We start from the raw sequence: 25,534 nt of genomic DNA on the forward strand, positions 1-25,534 counted from the left end.
GTCTCTGCTAGTTTTGCAGTATCCTTGTTCAGTTTCTGTTTCCATGATCTGTCTATTGGTGAGAGTGGGGTATTAAAGTCTCCCACTATTATTGTGTGGGGTGAAATTTATTTTTTGAGCTTTAGTAGGGTTTCTTTTATGAATGTGGGTGCTTTTGTATTTGGAGCACATATGTGAAGGATTGATAGTTCCTCCTGACAGATTTCCCTGGTAATGAGTAAAAAGTGTCCTTCCTTATCTTTTTTGATAAGTTTTGGTTGGAAATTTACTTTATTTGATATTAGAATAGCCACTCCAGCTTTCTTCTTGGAACTGTTTGCTTGGAAGTTTTTTTCCCACCCTTTTACTCTGAGATAGTGTCTGTCTGTGTCTCTGAGATGAGTTTCCTGCATGCAGCAAAAGGCTGGATTTTGTTTATGTATCCAGTCTGATAGTCTATGTCTCTTTATAGGGGAGTTGAGTCCATTTATGTTAATAGATATCAAGGAATAGTTGTTTCTGTTTCCTGCCATTATTGCTTTTTTGGGTTGAGTTGTGTCTGTGTTTTTTTCTTCTTTTAGTTTTCTTGTTTAGGAGTTTTCTTGTTTTTACTAGGCTGTATTTTCCCTCATTGTATTAGGTTTTCCACCTATAATTCGTTGCAGTGCTGGGTTTGTGGTCAGATATTGTGTAAATTTTGATTTGTCTTGAAATATCTTCATCTCTCCATCGATGGTGATTGATAGTTTTGCTGGGTATAGCAGCTTGGACTGGCACTTGTGCTATCTTAGGGTGTGCATGATGTCTGTCCAGGCTCTTCTATCTTTCATAGTCCCTGTTGAGAAATCGGGTGTGATTCTGATTGGTCTGCCTTTATATGTTACCTGACCTTTTCCCTTACTACTTTTAGTATTCTTTCTTTGCTTTGGGCACTTGATGTTTTGACTATTATGTGTAGGGAGGAATTTCTTTTCTGGTCCAACCTATTTGGAGTTCTAAAGGCTTCTTTTATGCTTGTGGTCATCTCATTCTTAAGGGTAGGGAAGTTTTCTTCTACAATTTTGTTGAAGATATTTACTGTGCCTCTTAGTTGATATTCTTCTCCCTCTTCTATTCCTATGATCCTTAGGTTTAGTCTTCTCATTGTGTCCTGGATCTCCTGGACATTTTGGGTTAGGAGCTTTTTGTTTTTTGCATCTTCTCTGGCTGTTTTGTCTATGTTTACAATGTTGTCTTCGGCCCCCGGGATTCTCTCTTCCATCTCTTGTAGTCTATTGGAAATGCTTGCTTCTGTGACTCCTGATTTTTTTTTTAGGTGTTCTACCTCTAGGGTTATCTCTTTTAATGTTTTCTTTATTGTGTCAATTTCTGTTTAAATTCCTTCTTCCATTCCTTCATCTCTTTGGTTCTGTTTTTCTCTAGTTCTTTGAGTTCTTTTAGTGTTTTTCTTGTTTCCTCTTTAAAAGCTTCTGAATCTTTTTGCTTTTCCTCCCGTTCTTGTTTAAGGATCTCTATCAGTGTCTTGAGGTATGATTTTAGGTCTGCGTCTTCTTTTTCTGGAGTGTTTGGCATTCCAATGTTTGCTGTGATGGGAGACCTGGGTACTTGTGTTGCAAGGTTGTCTTGGTTTCCTTGGGATATACTCTTTCGCTTTCCTCTTGTCATCTTGTTGTCAGTGATATGTTCTTGCCTTTCCCTTGTACCTGGTCTGTGTTCTTGGATCTCCACTGGTCCAGGTGGCAGATATTCTGTGCCCACTGGTCCAGAGCCCTATTCTGTGCCCCAAAGCTGCCAGGTGAGAACAGAGGTCCCAGTGCTGGGTTCCTGGTCCCTGGATCAGGCTGGGCAGGGGCTTGCTTTCCATCCGCACTCAGCAGAGAACTTTCTGCTCCCTGACTGCCGAGATGCCCTTCTCACCTGTCTTTAAACCTTTTGGAACTGCTGGGTCTGGTGGCAAAATGTGCCAAGCCCTGTTCTGCACCCCAAAGCCGCTGATGGGTACAGAGGTCCCAATGTTGGTTTCCTGGTCAATGTGTCAGGCAGGGCAGGGGCGTACTTTTCGTGCGCACTCGGCAGAGATCTCTCTGCTCCCTGGCTGCCCACATCCCCTACTCACTAGTCTTTAAACCTTTGGGAACTGCTAGTACAGGTGGCAGATGGGCCGAACCCTGTTCTTCTGCGCCCCAAATTCGCTGGGTGGGAACAGAGGTCCCAATGCTGGGTTACTGGTCCCTGGATCAGGCAGGGCAGGGGCGCGCTTTCCCTGAGCACTCGGCAGAGATCTCTCTGCTCCCTGGCTGCTCAGATCTCCTTCTCACCAGTCTTTAAACCTTTGGGAACTGCTGGTCCAGGTGGCAGATGGGCTGAGCCCTATGAAACTGTTTTTAAAGAGTCACAGTGATAGTCCATTTTTTGTATGCTCCAAAAGTTAACAAATAAGAAAAATAAATTATTGCATTCATGATTTTAAAAACTCAAGTACTTGAGGAACTCTCAAGGTCATCAAAGGAATGCCATGAGGATTTGAAAAGGACTGGCCTTAGCTGAGGAACTATGGACAGTTGGTGGCTACCATGGAAGGGTCAGGTTTTGTTTCAGTGCTGTGGTCCCTATTAGGATGACTATGCTCCAGTGTATGGTCCCAACACCCACACACTTTTGGAGAACACTAATGGGATTCAAAGGTTTGGACAAAAATAAGTAGGTCACGAAGGACATGAAGAAAGAGAGAGATGTAGGAGATCATAGAAAAGAGGGCCAGAATAAGAATGAGACAAATAGTGTAGTGTTGTGTGTGTGTGTGTGTGTGTGTGTGTGTGTGTGTGTGTGTAAAATTCACAAAGAGTAAATGAAAAATATTATTAAAAAGGAATAAACAGACTTCAACGAAATCAACAAGAAATAACAAAGAAATTAACCAAACTAGGCACAGCAAGGCTAGGGACTCAGAGAACCCACTTTCTGATCTGAAAAATGAAGTTTGCTCATAGCTAACCTTGAAGATGACACCTGCATCAACCAGAAAAACCAGAGGCATTCATGTCACTCCATTCCTAATTTGACCTGCTGTGTTAGCTTAGATTGGCTAAAATACAACTTAGTAAGACCGATCCATAAAGCCAGCCGCCTGGGTCCCCAAATATGGTAGAGACAGAAAATTGCATAAATAGGATGACCAGGAAATTGAAAGGATGGAGTAGAGATACACATAATTAAAATATTTTTTCCAGGTGTTTTATAACTGAAATGCTTCCGGTCACAATTGCTAGATCTTTGGCGACTTTATGGGTTCCCTTTTTTATCACCCTTCCCCACCCTTATACTGTCCAGCTCCCCAACACTAGATAGAAGATAAAGAAGGCAAAGGAGACATTGATCTCATTAGACTACTTCCTGCTGATTAGGGACATTTAGTTTCTTGAGGTAAGTTAATCTTCATTAAGATATGTTAGCAACCAGCAACCACAGCAGCAGCAACAGCAACAAGAGAAGCAACATCCTTGCAGCTCTTGGGGCTCTAATATTTTTATACTCTCTTAACCCAGACTTCCAAAAGTCATACACTTACAAAACCATCTGCAGCTGACAAAATCACACCATGCTAGAGCACTAGGGAAATCATAGTCAGCTGCTATGGACATTGTAAAGCAGCCCCAAATCCCACACCTGAGATCAAAACAAAACCATAAACCAAAATTCCCACTATATATATATACTCATCAATATTTATGGTAACTAAGTCTTTTCCTTGGAAAGGTAAGTCTAAGCAAGCAGTGGTGGCTAATGCCTATAGTCACAGCACTGAATATCACCTCAATTTCAAAGTAAGTATGAGCTATGGAGTAAAAGTCAGGGTAGCCTGAGCTGTGGTCAGAATTCCAAATTCAGATAATCGATGACAAGGAGAACCTCTGCTCTTACGGAACACAGACCAGAAACCCTACCTGTTCCTCATTCATCATTTTCACGTGTTAGGCTTGGAGTTAGGACAGCAAGACACAGGACTAAAGATATAAAATCCCATTGGTACAATTGGATCAAAAACCAAACCAAAACAAAACAAAACAAAAACCCAAAAAACTAAAAGGAGCTAAATGCCTCAGTGATTTCAAGTGCTTGAGGCTCTGAGTGGTTTATTGGGAAGGCAAACATAGATCATTCTGAATCCTTGTCTTTCTTTTTATGGTTATTTGATCACAATTCCATTAATGAGAAGAATTTCTGCTTCTGTGAAATGAGAACTGAAGCCTACTTAAAGCAATTGATTATGTTTCTTTCATACGGGCACATCACAACACTACTACCTTTAAATCCCTTGGGTTTCAAGCAAGGACAAAGAACCACTGTTCTTATTCACTATGGAAAACTGAGAATTCACACAGCATATGGCAAGTACTTTTGCTAAATGAATAAGAAGGTAACATGCTGCTGTGCAGACTATTTTACCTTAATTTGAATAATCCTTGGGTCTGACATCTTAGCTCTTGATTATCTTCATAGAGACCAATTAAGAGACATTTAAGACTTTTTGGAATAAAATAAATCTTTTCTTGGTTGACAAATTATGGGAAATAATGTATTCAGAACTATTTGGGAAATGTTACTCAACTTTCTATTTCTATAGTAAAACAGCTAAGATAATCAACTTAGACAAAGGTTGTTCTGAAAGTTAGAGGACTACACATAGTTTATGATTGTTTTGCCCCTGTCTTGGATCTTAGGTAGAGGGGGGAAAACTTATTTCACTTATTTATAAAAGAAAAAAAAAGGAGGAGAAAGAGGGGGAGAAAGAGGAAAGGACCAAAGTCACACTATCCCTTTTAAATATCTACCTCCAAGACTTAAAGGCTCCTTCTCCACTTTCATAAAGGTTTTCATGCCTCCCAAAGTCAATATTGCAGCTGCAACTCTTCAACACAAATGGCCCGTGAATAATCCAAAGTACTGCAGCAGGCTAGACCATAGAGCTGATGCTGTTACTCAGGAATCCTGTTACTGTGGTAGCTGATTTCACATGGTAAATTGGCTAGATTGCATGTAGCTTAGAAATCAGTAGGACTTTATTTTTGGGTGAGTCTCTGAGGTGGTTTCTAGAATACATAGGCACGAGAATCAACAAAATGAATCAAGAATAACTCTCTTGCCCAATATTGGTGGGTATCATTCAATCTAGAGGTCTTAAATGGACAAAAGGCATAGAAAAAGAAAATGCAATTCTTGTTTGAGCATGCAGTCTTTTCTTCCTCTCAGCCACTAGTACTCCTGGTTCCTGGACCTTCAGACATGAACTAAAATACCCATCATCCTCTAGGAGTTCTCAAGCCTTTAGGCTCAGGACATGACAATGTCAGTAATATAAAAACAGCTCAAATTTCCTTGTATTACATCAACTAATAATGATTCAGGTACCATAAATAAGGTTGCTGATGAAAATATGTGGGCATCATTAGAACTAAGTAATGAGTAGAAACTAGAAGGTTTTAGACAGTTAGGCTAAAACGAAATATACTTTGCCATAAATTGTCCCAAGAGGAAATTATGATGAGCACAACCACCCAAAAAGAGACCATAAAAATTTAAATTTTAGAGATATATAAATGATCAGAAACAGGAAGAACATGGATGGTAAAGTCTATCCTGATGAGGTCTCATGAAATATTGAGTATGCTTTTGATACTGCAGGATGGATTGATTATGTTTGTGGAAGATTGAACTTGTACACATTGAGATTGGAAATTTCAAATCAAAGTATCTAGAGTGAAGGTTTCCTTTCCTGCACATAATAAATATAAAGACAGTCCACGGATACAAAGGGGTTCCTACTAATTACTTTTCTATTGCTGTGAGAGATTACCATAGCCAAAACAAATTATAGGAAAAAGATGTTTGGAGAAGCAGAAATAATGAACAAGAGGTGGAGCAAGTCTCTAATCCCTGGAAGTCTACATTCTACAAGTTTCAGAATCTTCCTGAACATCATTACCAGCTGGGGACCAAGGGATCAAATACACAAGACTACGGAGGACATTTCTTGTTCAAACTACACAACATACAACAATACATTCTCAATAAGAAGGGAGAACTTAAATGTGTGGACAATTTTATGTTCAGTATTTAAAGAGAAAAGAAAGATACAGAGGAGCCAAGACAATGGCTTTGAACCAATTTGAGCAAGTTATGAGCTTGGATCTGCTATCGCAATGAAAGCTGAGTCTAGTTATCAAGCCATTAAGTAAATGATCTGGTGACCTGAAGCCAGGATCTATAGTTCAAAACAATGATATAAATAATCCCAAAGGTATTTCACAAAACATCAGGGATGCCTTTCCAACATAGGCCAGGATTTTATTTCAAAGATCTAGAGATAAAACTGTTTTAAATGCAAGGCCACTAGTGGTCAATATCACTAAAAAGAGACTGTATCCTCCAATATTCTATGGCCCTACCTTTGTCATGTGTGGATCCCATATACTGCACTCAACTAAACATCATCACTGTTTCAACCTAGATTTCAAAGGATGCTCCAGACAGCCACTGGACTCTATCAAGTCTATACCAGGTAAGACAATGGAGTTGCTAATGGGGCAACTAACCCTCTGGGTCCATCAACTTTCTAGTTGACATGAGGGTGGAATACTGAGTCAAAGAAAGTCATCTTCACGATGATAAGTTCAGTGCTGCTAGCTGTCTCCCCATTATATTTCAGATATAAACATGTTTTGGTTTCTTGTTTTTACAACTGGTGTTTCAGAGTTAATCTTGATTCTTATCCATATCTGCTTAGACAGCATTTAGATAAGATTTCGGACTTTAGGCTTTTGAGTTAACACAGGAAATGATTATGTAATAATAATATGAAAAAAAAGTATCTTGTGTGTAGAGAAAAATCATAAAATCTGCAGGGCCAGAGGTAGTAGATAATGAACTGAATATTCCTCTTATAAATTCATAGGATAAAATTTTAATTTCACATGTGATAGAAAAGAAAGTGAATATTTTGAGAAGTTGTTATACCAAGGTGAAGTCCCCTCCCCCCCTTTCATTGAGCTGGTTGCTCTTGCATATCTGGCAGAGGATTAATATCCAGAATACATAAAGCATTAAAAAAAGAGTAAGATAAACAAAGAAGCCATTCAAAAAGTGAGCCTGGGTCTGAACAGAGAGTTCTCAATCGAAATAAAGGTGTTCATTAGCAAAAGCAATTAGTGAAACACAATTCAAAACAACTGTGAGATCTCAGCTTACTGGAATCAGAATGGCAAAGATAACAAAACAACCTACAAATGCTGAAAGAGACTTGGAGAAAGGAGAAACTTCATTCACTGGTGGTGGGATTGCAAATTGGTCCAGCTACTCTTGATACCATTGTGCATAATCTTCCAAAAGTTAAAAAGAAATCTACCATATGAACCTAGCTTGGCATGTGCCCAAAGGATCCAACATCCTACTTCTCGGATATTTACTCAGCTGTGTTCATTATTGCTCTATTCACAATAGCCCAGGAAATGGGAAAAACATAAATATACTTTAACTGGCAAATGGATAATAAAAATATGGTGCATATACACTGTGCAATACTAGTCAGCTACAAAGGAAAACATGAAATTATGAAACTCTCGGGTCAATGGATGAAACCTGAAAATATACTGAATGAGGTATCACAGACTCAGAAAAAAAATATTGTATGTTCTCTTTCATCTGAGGTTACTACTTCTAAATCTTTACATATGAGCTCATAACCTGGACTAGTCGTAGACACTGGAAAAGTAAAAAGCCTATTAGTAAAGTGCTTATCTGGGAAACATGAAGTCCTACACTCATCTCCCAGTCTGGGGTATGTGGTAGAAAATAAAAGTAAAGCACATATGTTTCCTTTTAGTAGTATGCAATATTTATTAGTATGTAATAGTTTGGTTCTTGCTTGGTTCTGATTCTCTCAAGAAAATTCAGCATGCCGTCAGCCATGGCTACAAAGAGTCCTGACTATTGCCACAGAATTCTTTGCCAAGATTAGTCAGAAACAAGGGTTTTGGGATCTTGACACATGGATCCCTCCATAGACTTGCCCATACTGAAGCTATGTATTCCCATACAGCTCTGGGAATAAGGACAAAGAGAAGGCAGAAGCTATCTGTAGTGCCCTGTGCAGCCTACTGTTGGGTCTCTCATACCTTTGATAGCCGGTTGGTTGCTGGTCAGTGAGCAGAAGAGTGGACCAGCTGCATGCAAGGACCAGGAACAGGAAGTGGGAACCAGTGGCTACATCAGAATGCCTATAGCTGCTCCAAGGTATGTACAGAGATTACCATGGACTTCACACATCTCACTGCTAGCCATCTTTACAAATGGAACGCTGGTTAAATTATTTGAATTTTGTACAGAGCTGTGCTGTAAGAAAAAAAAAATCTCAGTTATATTAAAAGCATACTTAACTATAACTTGTCAAATATTTGACAATCAACAAATCCGTGCTTTTAAAACACCCAGAGAACACAGCATATTTTATACAAGCAAATTACCTATCAGTATAAGCTACATGCTCAAGTGAATAAATACAAGAAGCAAGGTATTAGATGGAGGAAAAATTGTATTGTAAAAGTGAACTGCATGAGCTTATTATTTTCCTGACAAAGTCTGCTCTAGCGCAGGAGGACAGAAATCCATTTGGTAAAAAATCAGGTTATTAAACCTAATATATAGAATATCATGTCAGAAAAGAAATGTGTGTGCCTGGGGGAAAAGACTGGAAGGATTTACATCTACATGCGCCATGCTCTCCTACCTGTCCAGACCAGGCTGCATTGCCGTCCCTGCTCATCACGTGTTTTTATCTCTGGTGTATAAAGAGTATATGTAACTTAAGTCACATCAATAAAAAATGCTCATAAAATGCTTGCTGTTTGTTTTTTAAAATGTGGTTTGCATGAAGGTACTTCTGTTTCTTTTGGAAATTTTTATTTGCCCAATATAAAACATTCTTCCAAATCCAGAGGGTGTCAGACACCTGCTCTGGCATTTACTCTAAGATTGTTGGAAGCTAATTATGAGTAGGTGAAATAAGAGGGAATTTCATTTCTATTAAGTCACTTTTATGTTCAATGAGGCCAAAGGTAGAGGTGTACCTCTTTCTGGTCCATAAACTATGGATTGCTATTTCCAAAGTACATCAGCAGCAGTAATAGCCACTCCCATTTAGATGGTCATATAATCTCACAAAAATATTGACATGATAAAACAATACAACCAAAAAAAGAACAACAGGGCATGCAGCTTATTGACAAATAAATGCATGGCCTTAAATTGCTCATAACACATTTATACCTGATTGACATGTTATTTAAAATCATATAGATCAAAGTCTTCTGAGATCAATAATTTCAAAATAATTTTCAGCACGAATAAAAATACAAATTCAATCCACCTCTGTTTCATACTGGAGTTTGTGCTGCCTTGACAGTCATATTTTATGGCAAACTGTACTTTAATTTTATATTCAACCTTTTCTGGGTTTTCTTTGAGAATTCACTTTTTAATATATGATAGTTCCTGGCTCAATTCAAGCTTTATTCACTTCTAGATACTTGGAGAAGATAAATAACTGACATTCTCTGCCATTCATGAGTGACATACTACCTATAACATAAGAAAAGAAAGCAGGTAGCCAGAGATATAGACTTGTTTTAAGAATAAATATGTATCATATGTATAAGCAATAAAATAATAGCAAGATAGATATTGTCATAAAATGCTTTCCTATTTTACTGGGAATAAATTGTGTCAGGTGATATATTGTGAGTGCATATACATTTAAAGAATCAAATACTTTCATTTTGATGCCAAATCTAACAATGAGTACTCGTAAAGCATAGGGGTTAACTGACACGTGTTAGTCTAATTGCAGACGAAAGCTTTAGTTCATATCTACCCTGAATGTTTTTCACTTTGTGACTAAAACATTGTAAGTCATCACAAGCATGGTTAAAATGAAAATACTACATGACAAGCAAATGCACATCTGTGGAGCACTCAACAGTTTTTCCAATTCATAGATTGTGATCTATGTGAGAAAAATCCAAGCAACCCTGGTGATCTTTTGCACATACCAAGAACTTTTCCTACCTTTTCAGGAATTTCATTAATTCTTGTAACTCATTGGTAAGGCAGAAAACACTATCTACAAACTCCAGATGAAATCATGTCAGACTGAAGCCCAAAGCTGGACTCTTAAGTTTTTTACCTCGGAAAATCAGTTAAATTAGATATTTAGATCTAAACAAGGAAATAAATCTGTTCTACTTTCTATTGTCAACACTCATCCTCAATATACACTAAATTACTTGAAGATAAAAATCAGTTGCACTATAATTTCATTCACTGACACTACACGGAGATGGTGCCTGATCCCATAGGTAACAGCATTCGGACTACAAAAATGTTCTCCCTTTTGGTGTCAGTGACAAGCCTAGACTGGCTTATATAGACTGATTAAAATTTACAGGTTCCCAGGAGCACCTACCCAATCAAATTTGTTTGTTTGCTAGAATGTCTCAGAGCACTTTTAAAACGATGTATTTATCCTTTTGCCTACCTGTAAAAAGATGTAACTCAGCGTAGCCAGGTAGAAGAGATGTCTAGGGCAAGGTATATGGGACAGGTAAAGTGTCCATGCTAAAACAACAGGTCAACCTCTATTGTTGAGTAATCCAAAAGCCCTCTGCATACTATGCCTTTGATTTTTCTATAGCTTCCTAATTGAACCTGCAAGATTAATACTAAATTATCAGCCTACGGTGAGCAACACAACTTCAGCCCATGTCCCATGATGATACCCAAGACTTCTCATTCATGGTTAACAACTCTTAGTTTGCAAAAACCTCTTGTCATGTCAGATACTTTACAGAGTTTTAAGGAGCTGTGTGCTATGAAGAGGAGACAGAAAATATAACTTCTTAGTATATCACAATATACAACATATTTGCTTCTCTTAGTTACTCTCAGATGAAATCATTAATACACACCAGTCACTTGGTGGCAAACTCTAACCCCAAGACAGAAGCAAACTGAAAAGGATAAAATTGTCTCAGTACAAACTATCTGGCAAGGTTACTTTCAAATAAATCATCTCTATAGTCTCAAGATCTGAATATAAGCAGGACAGCTACAGGAATGGTTACAGGTTCAAAACTGGATTATCTTAAGATAGTCAAACGCTGCTTTTCCTCTGGTGTGCACAGAAGTAACTTCCCAGGCAAAGATCTAAAAAATCTTAGTGTGGTCATTTCATTCTCTCCAGTCAATAAGACTGTTTGACTGACAATGGGATCTAAGGAGATCTAATGGTTATAAGTCTGCTCCTAACAGAGTAGTAAAAACATACAGAACAAGAAGCCTCTTCGAGTTATTGCATTGACTATATAGAAGAAAACTTAGACCTCAAAGAACACAAGTTTCTCGTGGATCCTATTATACCCCCACAATATGAGATAACATTCACTCTTTCATAAAATAGTTTTTTATTAATATAGGTTTTTACAACTTGCTTCGAAAAGCATCACACCTTTCCCAGTGGTTACAAGTAACTGTCATACACCCAAGCATTCATGGTTCATGATTCCAGTGTTTGCACTGTAGTGACAAACTGAAAATTCCCAGATCCTCTCATTCAGGCCTGTGGAACATAGTGCTCCATGTTGCCCAAAGTCTATAAAAGAAGTTGCAATGTCTTGTGTTGATTGTCAACTTGATAGAACCTAGACTCATCTATGGGCTGGTTTTTTCAACATGTGTTTAACATGTGAATATCTTGATTGCATTAAATGAGGAGGGCAAACATGTGCACTGTTGGCACCATTCCATGGATGAAATCCTTAAAAGTTTAAGTGTCCAAATGGAGCTGAGCAGTAGCATGCATCACAGTTCTCTGCTTCCTAATTGTAGATGACATGTGACCTCCCTGCCATTGTGGACTGTACCCTTGAACAGTGAGCCAGAATTAACCTAAGTTGCTTTTGTCAGAGAATTTTATGAAAGCCACAGAAAAACAAACTATAATAGAAGCCTCGAGTCCATAGAGTTCTTGAAGACAGAAGATTAGCCCCATAAAGACTCATTCAAATACACGGTCCAAGGGATTCCTAGCTAATGCCCAAGAGCCTAGTGAAAGCTGCTAGCTGGAATGCATACATCTGACTTCTCCAAGTGAGTTAGGTTTCCTCAAAATATGTTGACTGGCTTCCATGGACACAAAGCAAACCCACGCAGCAGCACTATCACCTTTGGGGTACTAATTCCAGAAGCTACCCATGGTCACCTACACTGAATCCTATAGCTTAATGCAGTCACCCAGTTCCACCCAATTTTAAGAGGAGGGAATAAGGAAGATGTCATTATCACATTATAAGAATAGCATGCAAGATGGGATGTATATTTGTATGGACAAGTTTGGAAATGCAAGCTGCCACAGTTTGCTTTAGGCCACAATCATTCCCATCCCTAGCACATGTAAAATCCCTCCCTGAAATCCGCATGTCCATTACAGAATCAGCTCAAAGTCCAGGAACTTGTCATTTGAATGTGGTCCAGGAGCAGATGACACTCCTCAGAGACACTTCCTTAACTCTACCCCTGTAGCTGTAGCATAGCATCTCAACACTGAACCAAACAGATTAAAGAAATTCTACGCAAAATGCACCTAACAGTCAATACTAGGGCATACACAGCTGCCATCACACTATTTCTGTCCATTTAATTTTGACTTGGTATAGTTGTTTTTTTAAGTTTTGTGTTTGCCTAATTCACAGGAAGTTAGACAAATGCAATGGGTACAAACTGCTTTCAAATATGTCTTTCGCTGTCTTTGGTTTCATATGAAGTTGACAGGAAATGAAATCTTTATGGTGCTGGAAGGCCACACAGGTTTTGGTTTTGGGAGTAAAGTCCTTAAAACAAGGCTCCCTTGTGTTTTAATCTTTATAAAAATATTTATTAAAAGATTTCCTGGCATTAATCTGGATGTAATCTCTTCCTGGAGTTCTTTTATGAATCCAAAAGTCTGGAATGAGAGAGAATTTTTCTTTGAAACTCTGCAACCCTTGAGTTTTCTGTTTTTTTCTTTAAATTTTTCTCCAAAGTAAAGACATTTATTAGGTGCATTTCCTGTTTCTCACATTGATGGTGGCATTTGTGGACTTGGAAACATTATGTGATGAGAGTCCTCAGCCTTCAGCTTCTGCCTCTTTTGCCTATGAGACCTCAGCAGGTGTCTGTTGTGACCAGCCTGCTATCACCTTTGTTCTTCTGCATCAATACTCTTCATGACAACCTCCAGGTCCTACCACCTCTGTGTGTTCAAGTTTGCCACATACCTAGTCCCAAGTCAATTCCATACATTTTGGTTTTATGGTACTTCAAAGATGATGGTGTCGATATATATTCCTGTTGCTGTACTGTGTGCCCCCAGACTTCTAGCCTAAAGCTATTTTGTATTATGCCCTCCGATGCAGGCAGTATACAGTAGAAATGACTACATACTATGGAAGACAGAAGCCAAAGGCCAGTGTCTGGATGACAGAGTGTTTTAAAGGTTGCTCATTTTATTTCTGAAACTTAATCTAGGCTGGATAACTGTGACTGATGACTTCTTCATATGCTCAAAGTTTTCCACAACCTGTATTGTCAGCTCCAAATCCATGATCCTTGAGAATATCAAGGACCACTCAGGAGCCATATCACCTCTTATGAAGTAACCCCGTAAGTCACTCACTGTCATTTCTTCCATATCCTGAATTATAAAGTTCATCTGGTTTTGAAAGAATAGTCTTTAATAAATGATGTTGGAAAAACTCAAGAGCCACGTGCAAAGGGATGAGCCAGGGGCTTATCTTATCCAATATTCAAAATGAACTGAAGACCTACAGGTGAGAGCAGAAACCATAAAAATCCCAGAACAAATACTCCTGCATATTGGCTCAGCATTCATGGGGGACTGGGGTGAACCACCTCAAAAACCCTGTCAGAGAAGGCAGTAATCATTAAGCGAAATGATCTTAAACCAAAAGGCTTCTTCACAACTGCAACCATATAGAAAAGATTTTAAAAAATAGAAGATAGGACAGGAAAAATATACTGACTCATCCACATACTGACTTATCCTCTACCTGCTAAGAAGTTAATATCAAAATATATAAGAAGTCCAGAAAAGTCAACACACAAAGCAAAATAATGTAATATATATCAAGCAACCCCTAAGAAACCTCATTAAAATGTTCAAAGAATCTGTGTCAATATTTCTCCAGACCTAAAAATGGCCACCTACATGAAAAGAAGCTCAGTATCTTTAGCCAACAAGGAAATGTAAATCAAAATCACAATGGACTATAAGGTCATATATGTGTGTGTGTGTGTGTGTGTGTGTGTGTGTGTGTGTGTGTATTATCGAAAACGTTAGGTAGGTGCTCCTAGGGGCCCATTAGAGAGAAATCTGTGCTGCGATGGTATAAATGAAAACTGGTACAGCCACCATGAAACAGCACAGAGGTCACCAAAAACAACTAAAAACGAAAGTGTAGTCACACATTGCAAAGTTTCCGTTGGCCATGGCTCATGTACAGTGGTAGTTCTTCCATCACAGCAGTCTTAGCTTTTACAAGTACATACTCTGTTGTTTACATGCTAACAAAATTGATGAACTACATATATCAGAATATATCTTTGTCAAATAAGCTATAACTAGACCATAAAACTCAGCAATCCCTCTCCTCAAATTATGTCTAAAGGAAGTAAATTTGGGATCTCAAAGAGGTGTTTATATTACCGCGTTCTTAATGCATTATTCTTAGTAGGTAAGATGCTATAATTTATTTAGCGATTTATCTATTAACAGACACTGAGGTTGCGTTCTTATCTTGGTTACTATGAGGAGGTACAATCTTATGGAATGACATTGTTTATGTTTCGTTTTTGTGAGTGTGTGTATGTCTGAGATGTGCAGTGAAAGCACATGTGTGTGGAGGATAGAGAACAACCTTAGGTGCCCTTCCCTGCATTTCAACCTGTTTGAAATAGGATCAGTTGCTATTTTCTACCATATAATCCAGACAAGCTAGCTTGTGAGCTTTGGGAAATTTTCCATTTCTGCTTCTCATCTTGCTGAAGACATACTGGGAGAATAGAGTTGTGCTAACTGCTCTTAAGTGACTTCTGGAGTCGTGGACACAGGTCTTCATGTTTATGCAGCCATCACCCCAGCATCCAACCATTTCAAAGAGAATGACAAACTCAGTTAATGAAACTCTGTTCACATCCTATTATAAGACGTCAATGTGAAAATACAGCACACACATACAACTATGCAGCCATGCATGTGCCCACATGATATGTGTATATCTAATCATTAAAGAAAACATAAAGGATATACGTTAGACGTTTTTTATTTGGGGGTTAATTTTCGGTATATGGTATTAACTATATCAAGATGCTGAATGAAGTGCATAGGTGGCTGAGTGCTACCTATACACTGATAATAGTGGTAGGGTTGGGGGTGGTGATGGATGTTTTCAAATGTCAAGTCAGTAAGATAGACACATACAATACAAGGAATGTGTGATCCAATTTAAAATAAATATGAGTAGAAGTTATTGGAGTTTTGTTTGTTGTTTTGGTTTTTAGGAGGCAGGGATTCTCTGTAGTCCTAGCTGCTCTGGAACTTGCTCTGTAATCCAGGCTGCACGTTAGTATTGAACTCACAGAGGTCCACCTTCCTCTGCCTTCTAAGTGCTGAGATTAAAGACATAAGCCATTACTGCCCAGCATTTTTGTTATTTTTAATAGAAAATACTGATTTATACCAAATGTTAAAAGCAAATATAAATAAGATCTTAACATAAACATTATAAGTTGATTTTCATAACTGAACTTTGCTGTTTGTCTAGCCTGCAAAATAAAATTTCTCAACATTTTTTGTTTTTGCACTGCCAAAAGCTGTTGAGAATACTGGGGATCATTAAACACCATTAAGTAATAAGCTACAATGTTAATTTTATACTCCACATGTTCCTTATCTACCTCCTGATTGAGAGGAAATCCCTGTTTGGCCTTAAACTTCATGTCAGCACGAAAGCATAGCCAAGGATTGCTTCTTTTCTCAGATAATCAGATACTTAAGCAAAAAGGCAACCTTTCAAATAAGTTTCTGAGGACCAAAAAAATCTAAAAAAGGCGGGACACAGAAAAACCACTTAATCATATAAAAATACCATTTTAATCATTAAAGTGCTATTCTGTATCCATTACAAAATTACCTTTAAAACTATAAGACGTTTAAATTAGATAGCTGGTTTTTCTGCTCTGAGATTTTCAGAGATAATATTGGGAATATACAGAAAAAATCTGAGTAGTATTTCTCATATACATTTAACCTTGAAACTCATTTTTACATTTTGTGCTGACTAGTATGTATTGGTCAAGGTCCTCAAATAACTCAAACTACAGTCAACTATGGCATAATGTAGTTTAAGTTCCACACCCCATAGGTACATTGGTCATCCTTAAGATTCCATTATCTAGTGACATCTGTAGATGTCTTGGTTTTTGTTAGTACAAACTAATGCTCACAGATCACAATGGTTGTGGACTGTTGAGATGAAGTTATTAGTAATTCTCACAGTCCTGGTGGCCAATCAGATAACAAAATGATGATTTTGGTCTGAGAGTAGGACAAAGTCACAGGAGCACACATTAATTACTGGAACCAAATGCTTGACAAGGATCAATTTAAGGGAATAAGGGTTTATTTGGGGCTCACAGTTTGAGGGGATAGAGTCCATCACAGTGTGAAAGGCACGGTAGGAGGGTGAGGCGGTTGATCACATTGCACTAATGGCCAGACAGCAGAGATTGAATGGGAATGAGATCTAGGCTACCCTCTCAGTTTATCCCCTGTAATCTGCTTCACTCAGTAAAGCTGTGATGGAATTTCTTAAATGGTTGGACAACCTTTCAAAACATCACCACAAAGTAAAAGGTAAGAATTCAAACACATTTTATATTCAAAGCATAGCATGGCATGTCTGCCCCAAACAGGATGGGACACTGTAGCAGTCTCAGTGTCAGGATCAGAAAAAACAGCACAGAGCCCTGGATACTGGGAATGCCAGAAGGGAAGCCCTTCTAGATGGGCTGATTTCGTAGTCTTTCCTCAGGTCATGGAGGTTTCGGTAGAACTTTTTATTCAGCATGTGAACTCCAAAAACCTATGCTCCCTTCCCCCATGCTGGACCCAAAGAACTGCATTCTCAGCCTTGCATTTCATAGAGTATTACCAGTAAGCCATGGGTCAGAGACTGCCTGAGAATGACAAATGGTTACTGTGCACTTGCCAACAATAATCAGTCAAAGATGTTCCTTCCCTTTCTGATACCAAATGTAATTTTCCTCAAAGAATGACATCTAACTGGTCTCTTGCATGTGGGGGACCTCTATCAACACTCGTCTACCTGGAATTAGGTGCATAAACTGAAACCTATGATTTTTCCAGCAATAAAGGGTCATGCCATTGTCACATTTGGCTTCTCTTTTGCTAGTCTCACTATCTACCCTTGAAGGAAGAATGGAGTGAGACTCACCTAAAAAATGATAATGATGATGACAGTGGTAAACCTTTACACATAAACACATTCTTATCTCTTTTGGACTAAAACTAAATGGTATCTCATATTATCTTTGTTTTGGAAACTGTAGTTTATGGAGCAAGTTCTCACAAACACACACGACAACATAGCACTGGTCTAGTCTGATCAAAACTGGTTGTTGTCACCACTCAGAGCTTCATTCACATAAGTCAAGCATATGCTATCCATCTTTGACATTTCAAAATACTCCACTTAACTTTACTTGATTTAAATCTCCTTTTTTTGCTTTATTCAGATTTTCACAATCAATCTTGCCATAGATTGCAATGAGTCCAAATAACACAGAAAAAAATTTTCAAGTTTTTTAATTAAGAAATTATGCAAAACTTTTTTGGCAGATTCTCTCTCATAATAGACGGCACTTGCAATCCAGCTACTACTCCTGCTCTAAGGATGGATGTTTTCACACTAGACCTGTGACTTTGGCAGGTGAAGTACTTTACAAATATAATCATGGCCTGAGGTGATGGCTCTGTCAGGAAACTGCTCATCATGCAAGCCTGAAAAACTGAATTCAGATGCAGATAAACACGGCCAACCATTGAACTGAGTGCAGGGACCCCAGTGGAGGACTTAGAGGAAGGACTGAGGAGCTGAAGGGGTTGGTAACCCCATCGGAAGAACAACAATATCAACCAACCAGACTCCCCGGAGCTTCCAGGGGCTAAACCACCATCCAAAGAGTACACATAGAGAGACTCATGGCTCAAACTGCATATGTAACAGAGGATGGCCTTATCTGGCACCAATGGGAGGGGAAACGCTTTGTCCTGTGGAGGGTTGATGCCCCAAAAAAGGGGAATGCTAGAGCACTGAGGCAGGAGGGGGGAAGGGGTGGGGGAGAACCCACATGGAGGCAGGAGGAGGGGAGATGGAATAGAGGGGTTTGTGGAGAGAAAACTGGGAAGGGAAACATTTGAAACGTAAATAAATAAAATAATCAATAAAAAATAAAAATAATAACAATGACTTCTGTAATCCCAGCACTGAGGAGGCAGTGGCAGATAGAATCCTAAACAATTTAGCCAGTCAGCAAACCAAATTTCATTAGCTGCAGGATTAGGGAGAGACCCTATCTCAGGGTTTTCTGTGGACAAGGAAGAAGAATTGTAAGAGAGAGAGGTGGTGAATGACCACGACGAAACATTGTTTTGGGGGATACAATATAGCAACTGGACACACAAACTCCCAGTGGAGGTAACAGCATACATGTTAATTCCATGTGCAAATTCCAGCCAGACAAAATTTTAACATGCAGTAGGATTGAAGAGCGTGAAGGTCTACTCTTAGCTGAGAAGCTATTGGCAATTTATAGCTGCTCAGAGACAGGAAGTCAGTTCTCTTTAAGGATATGATCCTTGATAGGTAGACGATGCTCCATGGCAGGCTCTACACCATGTGATTACTAGAATTCTACCTTATGGGATGACACCCTATTTCATTCATTATCAACTCATGATGAGCCAAGTACTTAGAACACTGGGGAAAAAATGCTTCCTTTACCTCATTCAGTTTCATATGCTCCCCCTCTATGCTGTGTGTTAGATACACTGGTGAATTGGGCCAAAATTAATCTAGGAGACAGACAATCAGGGAATCCATGGAGTGAATCGAGAAGTCATTGCAATATCAAGAAACCATGGGTAAGAAAGATACTGATTTGTCCATTATATTACATGAGCAGAAGAGAAAGAGGGGTCTACATTCAGCCACCCAGTATATATATAATCCTGTTTACGTTGGTTATTTTATTCTTGCCAGATAAAATACTATCTTAGTTAAGGTTTTATGCTGTGAACAGACACCATGACCAAGGCAACTCTTATAAGGACAACATTTAATTGGGGCTGGTTTACAGGTTCAGAGGTTCAGTCTATTGTAGCATCTAGTCAGGCATGGTACAGGCAGAGCTGAGAGTTCTACTTCTTCATCTGAAGGCTGCTAGCAGAATACTGGCTTCAGGAAGCTAGGATGAGGGTCTCAAAGCCCATACCCACAATGACACACCTACTCCAACAGGGCCACACCTATTCTAATGAGACCACACCCTCTAATAGTGCTACTCCCTGGGCCAAGCATATACAAATCATCACAAATACAGTGGCCGAATACAACCTTTGAGAAAGGGGGAGTTTATTTTGCTTATGATTCCAAAGGGATGGAATCCATAATGGCTGGTGACACGTGGCAGTGGTGGTTGTCAGAGCAGAAAGCCAGCTGGTTATATTTTATCCACATACAGGAACCAGAGAGAATGAATGGGAAATGAGTTGAGGCTACAAATCCTCAAATGACATAATCTCCAAAAACTTATAGGTACTCCCTGTGATGGCCAATGTCCATTGTCAATGTCACTGGACTTAGAATTCCTTTGGAGTTCTACAACTGTGGAGGACACTAACTGGAGACCAAGTATGAAGTGCATAAATCATTCAGACCTGTTCAAAGGTGTCGCCTGCCACTGAATGCAACATGCTGTGTGGCACTGATGCCACATGACTTCATGCACACAAATGTGAACCCTGCTACTCTCTGGAGATCAATGTGGAGAGAAAATCTGAAGGTTCTCCAAAGTCTGTGTGTTTCAACCTTTCTACACTGGCTACTTCCCTCATCACACACGTATGCCTCTAAGAAGACATTGGTACTTCCCCCTAGCTTTGAGTATTCCTCAAAGGCTTCCTATCCCATGCCTAGATGATGTAGGCAGTGACTGTGCCACATCGAGCATCACTTGAACATTGGTTTCTAGGCTAAGGTGAATCCAGGGATAATTTGAGAATGCATTAAGTTTGTCAGAAAGGGAGATGTTGTAAAGTAGCTCTGTCTAGACTTTAGGTTCCACAATATCAGCAGCAATACCTTGGTCAAAATGTACAATGCTGGGTTCCCTTCCCAAAACCACCCAAACCAGAATGTTCTTGAGTATCTCCAGTACTTTGTTCCACAAAGCTTGTTCAGCTGTCTGAGGCGACCATTCATTGAGCTAGAAAGTGGACATGTGTTAGCTATTATTTTTAAGCACTGTAGCTTCAAATAGCAGTGAGTTCAGATACCACAGACAGTATTGCTCACAACCAGAATACCTGTAAGAAGTAAATAAAAGCTGTATTAAAAAATATGAAATAAGCATCGAAGGGCAGTGAAGTGTGGGAGAGAATTCAAGTCTTAACAGGGTGGCTGTTCATTAGAATAAGCAAAAACTACCATGTAAAGGGGAGGGGACCTAAAATCCTATTTTGAAGCTCAGGTAACAATACTTTAAAGTTCCATATTTTAAAAACATGATTTTTAAAGTAAAATAGCTCAAAAAAACCAAATAAGTTTGAAGTGTTTTGCAGGTGGAGTGACTAGTTCTTTTCTTCCCTACTTTTAATGTAAGTTTAAGTAAATCCTGCTGTCAATGTTCACAGTATGACTACATATTAGTAAGCATACCTGCATTTCTTATGTAATAATTAAAAATTCACAGCCAACAGGTAAAAGAAAGGCCATCCTATTCCTGTATATATGGTGATTAGTATATATAAAAATAAATTGGTGGCTAAGACTTTTTTCTTATTGATCCCAATGAACTAGTCCCCCAAAAGCAGAGGACTTGGCTAACCTTATAGGGACTTCTTCTAATGGTAAATCTTCATTGTCAATGTCACTGGATTTAGAATTACTGTGGAGGTCTACAAATGTTTGACTGAGGTGGGAAGGACCTCCCTAATGAGAGGAACCCATGGCCTTGTGGATCGGGATTCCAGAAGAACATAAGGGAGAAAGCTTGCTGAGCACCATCATCCAACTTTTCCAGCTTCTTGACAGCAGACATAATATGACCTCCCGGACACACTCATGCTACCATGCTGTCCCTGCTATGATGATATTTGCTATAACCTCAAATCAGCATCCCACAGAAACCTGGAAAGTTGTTCTTCTCAGGTATTTTGCCAGAGCAATAAAGAAAGGACTAAAACACTCATCAAATCTAATGATAATCTTACAGACTCTTTCTAGCAGTATCTTGAGCCCTTGAGACTTTTATGAATTTAGTAATAAATAATACACATGCACAAAGCCTGCCCTCATTCCCAGCAAATAGCAAGGCCAACTTTGTGAGTATGCAACCATTAGAACCCTACTTTCAGATGACGGACCCAAAGCTTTACAGTGTCAACCACACGATTGACTGTATAGACCCGAGGTGGCCTTATAGACTTTCAGTCTATATCCTCTTCCCGATGCGTTCATGCCTAGAACAATCCAAGAAATACACAGACATTGGGAATCTCAGCATTGCGTTGCTTGTTTATTCTGTGTGATCTGACTTTGACTTTCAGAGCCTACGAGATACTGAAAAGCATGAGAGTATGAAAATAAAAATTCAGAGGGAAAAGAAGTGAAAGAAAGCCCAACATTTTCATGATTTCATCTCATGGTGAGTGCATGGAGGATTTGTTAAAATATCAAAAGTCAGAATGCTGCCTTAAATTCATTGATTTAATTCACTGTTTGTTAAAAACATACATAAGGTACAAAGGAACTCTGATCTATTTCAACGTAATGTATTGGCTTTGGAACATGTCACTAATTTTGGGAGGTATCTTGTTAAATATCCTTTATACAAATAGATGATGTTTGGTATGATGAGGAAGAAGTGAAAGAACAAATGGTACTTTTGGGCTGATCTTTGTCTTGTAATATTTTAACCCTAGGTACATCCCAAATTAGGGTAGGTTCTGCGGTCTACTCCCTTGGGCTTCTAATATTCTACTACTAGCTTGGGGGAGATCTTGAAGACTCACTGAACAAAGATTTATGTAACATGGCTTCAAGGTTAACCTAAATTTCCACATGTGTATAGGAATTCCAGTTGATATGGATGAGAATTACAGGCCCCTCTTATGGTGTGCCATGAACTAAGGATGCACCCATAACAATGATTAAACATTGATGCCAATGTCTAGAACCTGGGCTCGTGTCCTGAGAGAATTAAACTTCCTCACTCCATGTCTGCTTTCATTTACTATGAGTTTTTCACACCACCAAATCCTCCATCGTTCTGGGAACTTACCAGATCAAACTAATCAAAACTTTCCCAGTAAGCTAATCCCCACACGCAGCCACTGTCCCCTCTCCTTCTTGAACTCCTCACCTTGCTCCAAAGCCTCCCCAGGAGACATCCTTTGTGACAAGTGTAGGAAAAAATGTAGCAAAGAGTTAAAACTGAATCTCTTACCTCTTTGAACTGTTGGCTTCGTACCAGGTGTACACAAATACACTTTTGATGTGTTAACTAGAGAATCTGACTAGAGAAGAACAAAGCAGCTGTCACTGGAAGGAAGACACTGACACAAAAACCACACAGCCCTTTATTGAAGAACTGTCAAGCCTATCCTGCAGCTCTGGGCTTGTCTGTGGTATTTATCAAAGGCCTCTATCTGATGCAGGAAATTAAAAATAATAATAATAATAAATCTATCCACTGGACATTTATTAAAGGAATCTAAAGTTATATTATATTTAAAATGACTAAAATGGATATTTTGATAAGTCAGAAACAAGGTTGTTTTTGTTATTTTATACATATATTGGCATACACACACACACACACACACACACACACACACACATACACACACATGTGTGTGTATGTGTGGGTGTGTGTGTGGGTGTGTATGTCTATTCATGGGCATGTTTTTCTCATCACAAGAATATATTGATATAAAGAGAAAAAAGTACATAGTACATCTCATCTACTTGCCATTAAATTAAAACATGTCTTATCAATGTCGGGGGATTGCTATATTCAAATGACTACTTTGTTCATGATGGAACCTTTAATAATTCATATAAAATCAATTATTTTAAATATTTTTTATTTCAGCTTAAACAAGGCCCGTTTAGGCAAGTGGACTTTCTTAATTTATGTTGCTCTATTTCATAGCATTTTTCTGGCTATCATAACCTGTTTGGAAATAATACATCTACTGTAAAGACTTTCAGGTGTCCTCATACTAATTATAAAATTACCTGTTCTAAGTATGCTATTTAGACTTAGTTCTGTCTTATGACATTTCTAAGCATTCAATAACATTAACAAACATGTCTAATAAAAGTACTTCTACAATGCTATGACATCAGTAGAAAATGATCTCTGTATGTACAGAAAGAACAGTCTATTATAAGCATATAGAATTTTCTATATACTCAAATTAATGTATATCTTCATGTTTTCTGGTCACAGTGACATAATATAAAGCAGGTTCCATACTTCAAATTGTAACTAAAATACTAAGGATATATCCTCAGGACAGTCACTTAACCTCCCTGAAGCTTAGCTTCTTCACCTATAGGGCATGGATAATTCCTACTGTACATGCCTCCTTTAACTGTGCAAATATTTACCAAACTAGGTCCTAGACAATGGCCGTTTAAAAGAGACCAAATCAAAGTTAAGTAAGGGAAAGGGAGGAAACACATGCCAAAGATAAGTAAGTTCAGAAAATGTGACAGCCGGTAACAGGGAAGAGACTTGTCTTTACAGAAGAAAATGTGCAGCTTCTTTGCACCTTCCTCACACTGACTCTTCTGCATATAGCCTGGATGGCCTGGAACTCCGTGTTAGACCAAGATGCTCTTATTCATGGCCTCTCTACTGCTTCTTTCTCCTCAGTATGAGGATTGGAATGACAGGCTTGGGCTGTCACGACTGGCCAGTTAGATTGCTCTCCCTCTCAGTCAATAAGAAGCATTTGTATATGTGCACGTTGATGAGGTTGGAGGGGCGACCAGACTACAGTGTAAAACTGAGGTCAACATGAACCCTGGGTAGAAGTTTGGTGGCCATTGAGATAGGTTTGAGAATGGTTCTCCCCAGTCAACCCAAAGAATAATGTGTATGATTTGGACAAAAAAATCATTGACCCCTGTTTACTTTTCAGAAACCAACATGTTAGATGGAAACAAGGACTTGGTAAATATAAGAAACTCTCCAACAGTCCAAAGGCAGGAAAACCTGATGATTCATGTCTCTCCTTTTTGAAATTCTCTCCTTCTCTGAAAATTCCAACTGTTCAAAGGATCTGATAAATAATACCAAGTTCACTGGCATTTCAAACAGAAAAGACATTTTATCTATTTTAAGCCATGATAAATGTCATATTTCCATTCAAATTTGGGAAGATCACATTTTCAGCTACCCACCAACTATGGAAAAATCTTTCAGACAACAATAACCTCCTAATTGAAGATTTATCTTAAGAATTTTTAATAGAATAATGTGGGTGTTATCCTTCGGAAAAACAAAATGACTTTTAATGAAGCAGTTCAAAATCAGGGCAGGAAAAGAGCAAAGAGTCCCCTTGAGGTTCGTGTGACAGTTTACATAAAAAGATGTTGTATTTTCTCTTCGCAGGGTGTACACCATCATTTTGTCTTATTATTCCTGACATTCGGTTCATCATATTAGCATCTTTGTGGGAAACATGAAAGCAATTAAGGGTTTTGCTCCCTATTCTTTAGAAGACACATTTTGCTTTCTCTCAAAACTCCTAAGGAGGATGCAGCCCTGGTCAAACACCAAATGCATGGGTTTTTAAATGCAATAAAGATGGAACTTTAATAATTTTCAATTACAGTCATCCTACAATAATGTTAGTGAATCTCATCTAGAAAGTAAATTATTCATTGAATAGGAAATGGGAAAGCTTTGGGGTTGTGTGACTCCCATTTCAAGTTTCAGTGAGATTTTACTTGATAAAGGCCTTTTTAAAGATCACATATTTTAGACTTTGTTTCTAGCCCTTTTCTTTATTCATGATGCTGCGTCTACTTTTTAATTTACTTTGCTAACAAAACACGGGAGCTAGAGAGTGGCC

This window comes from Micromys minutus (assembly GCF_963924665.1).
Source record: "Micromys minutus genome assembly, chromosome: 3".
Taxonomy (NCBI): Eukaryota; Metazoa; Chordata; class Mammalia; order Rodentia; family Muridae; genus Micromys; species Micromys minutus.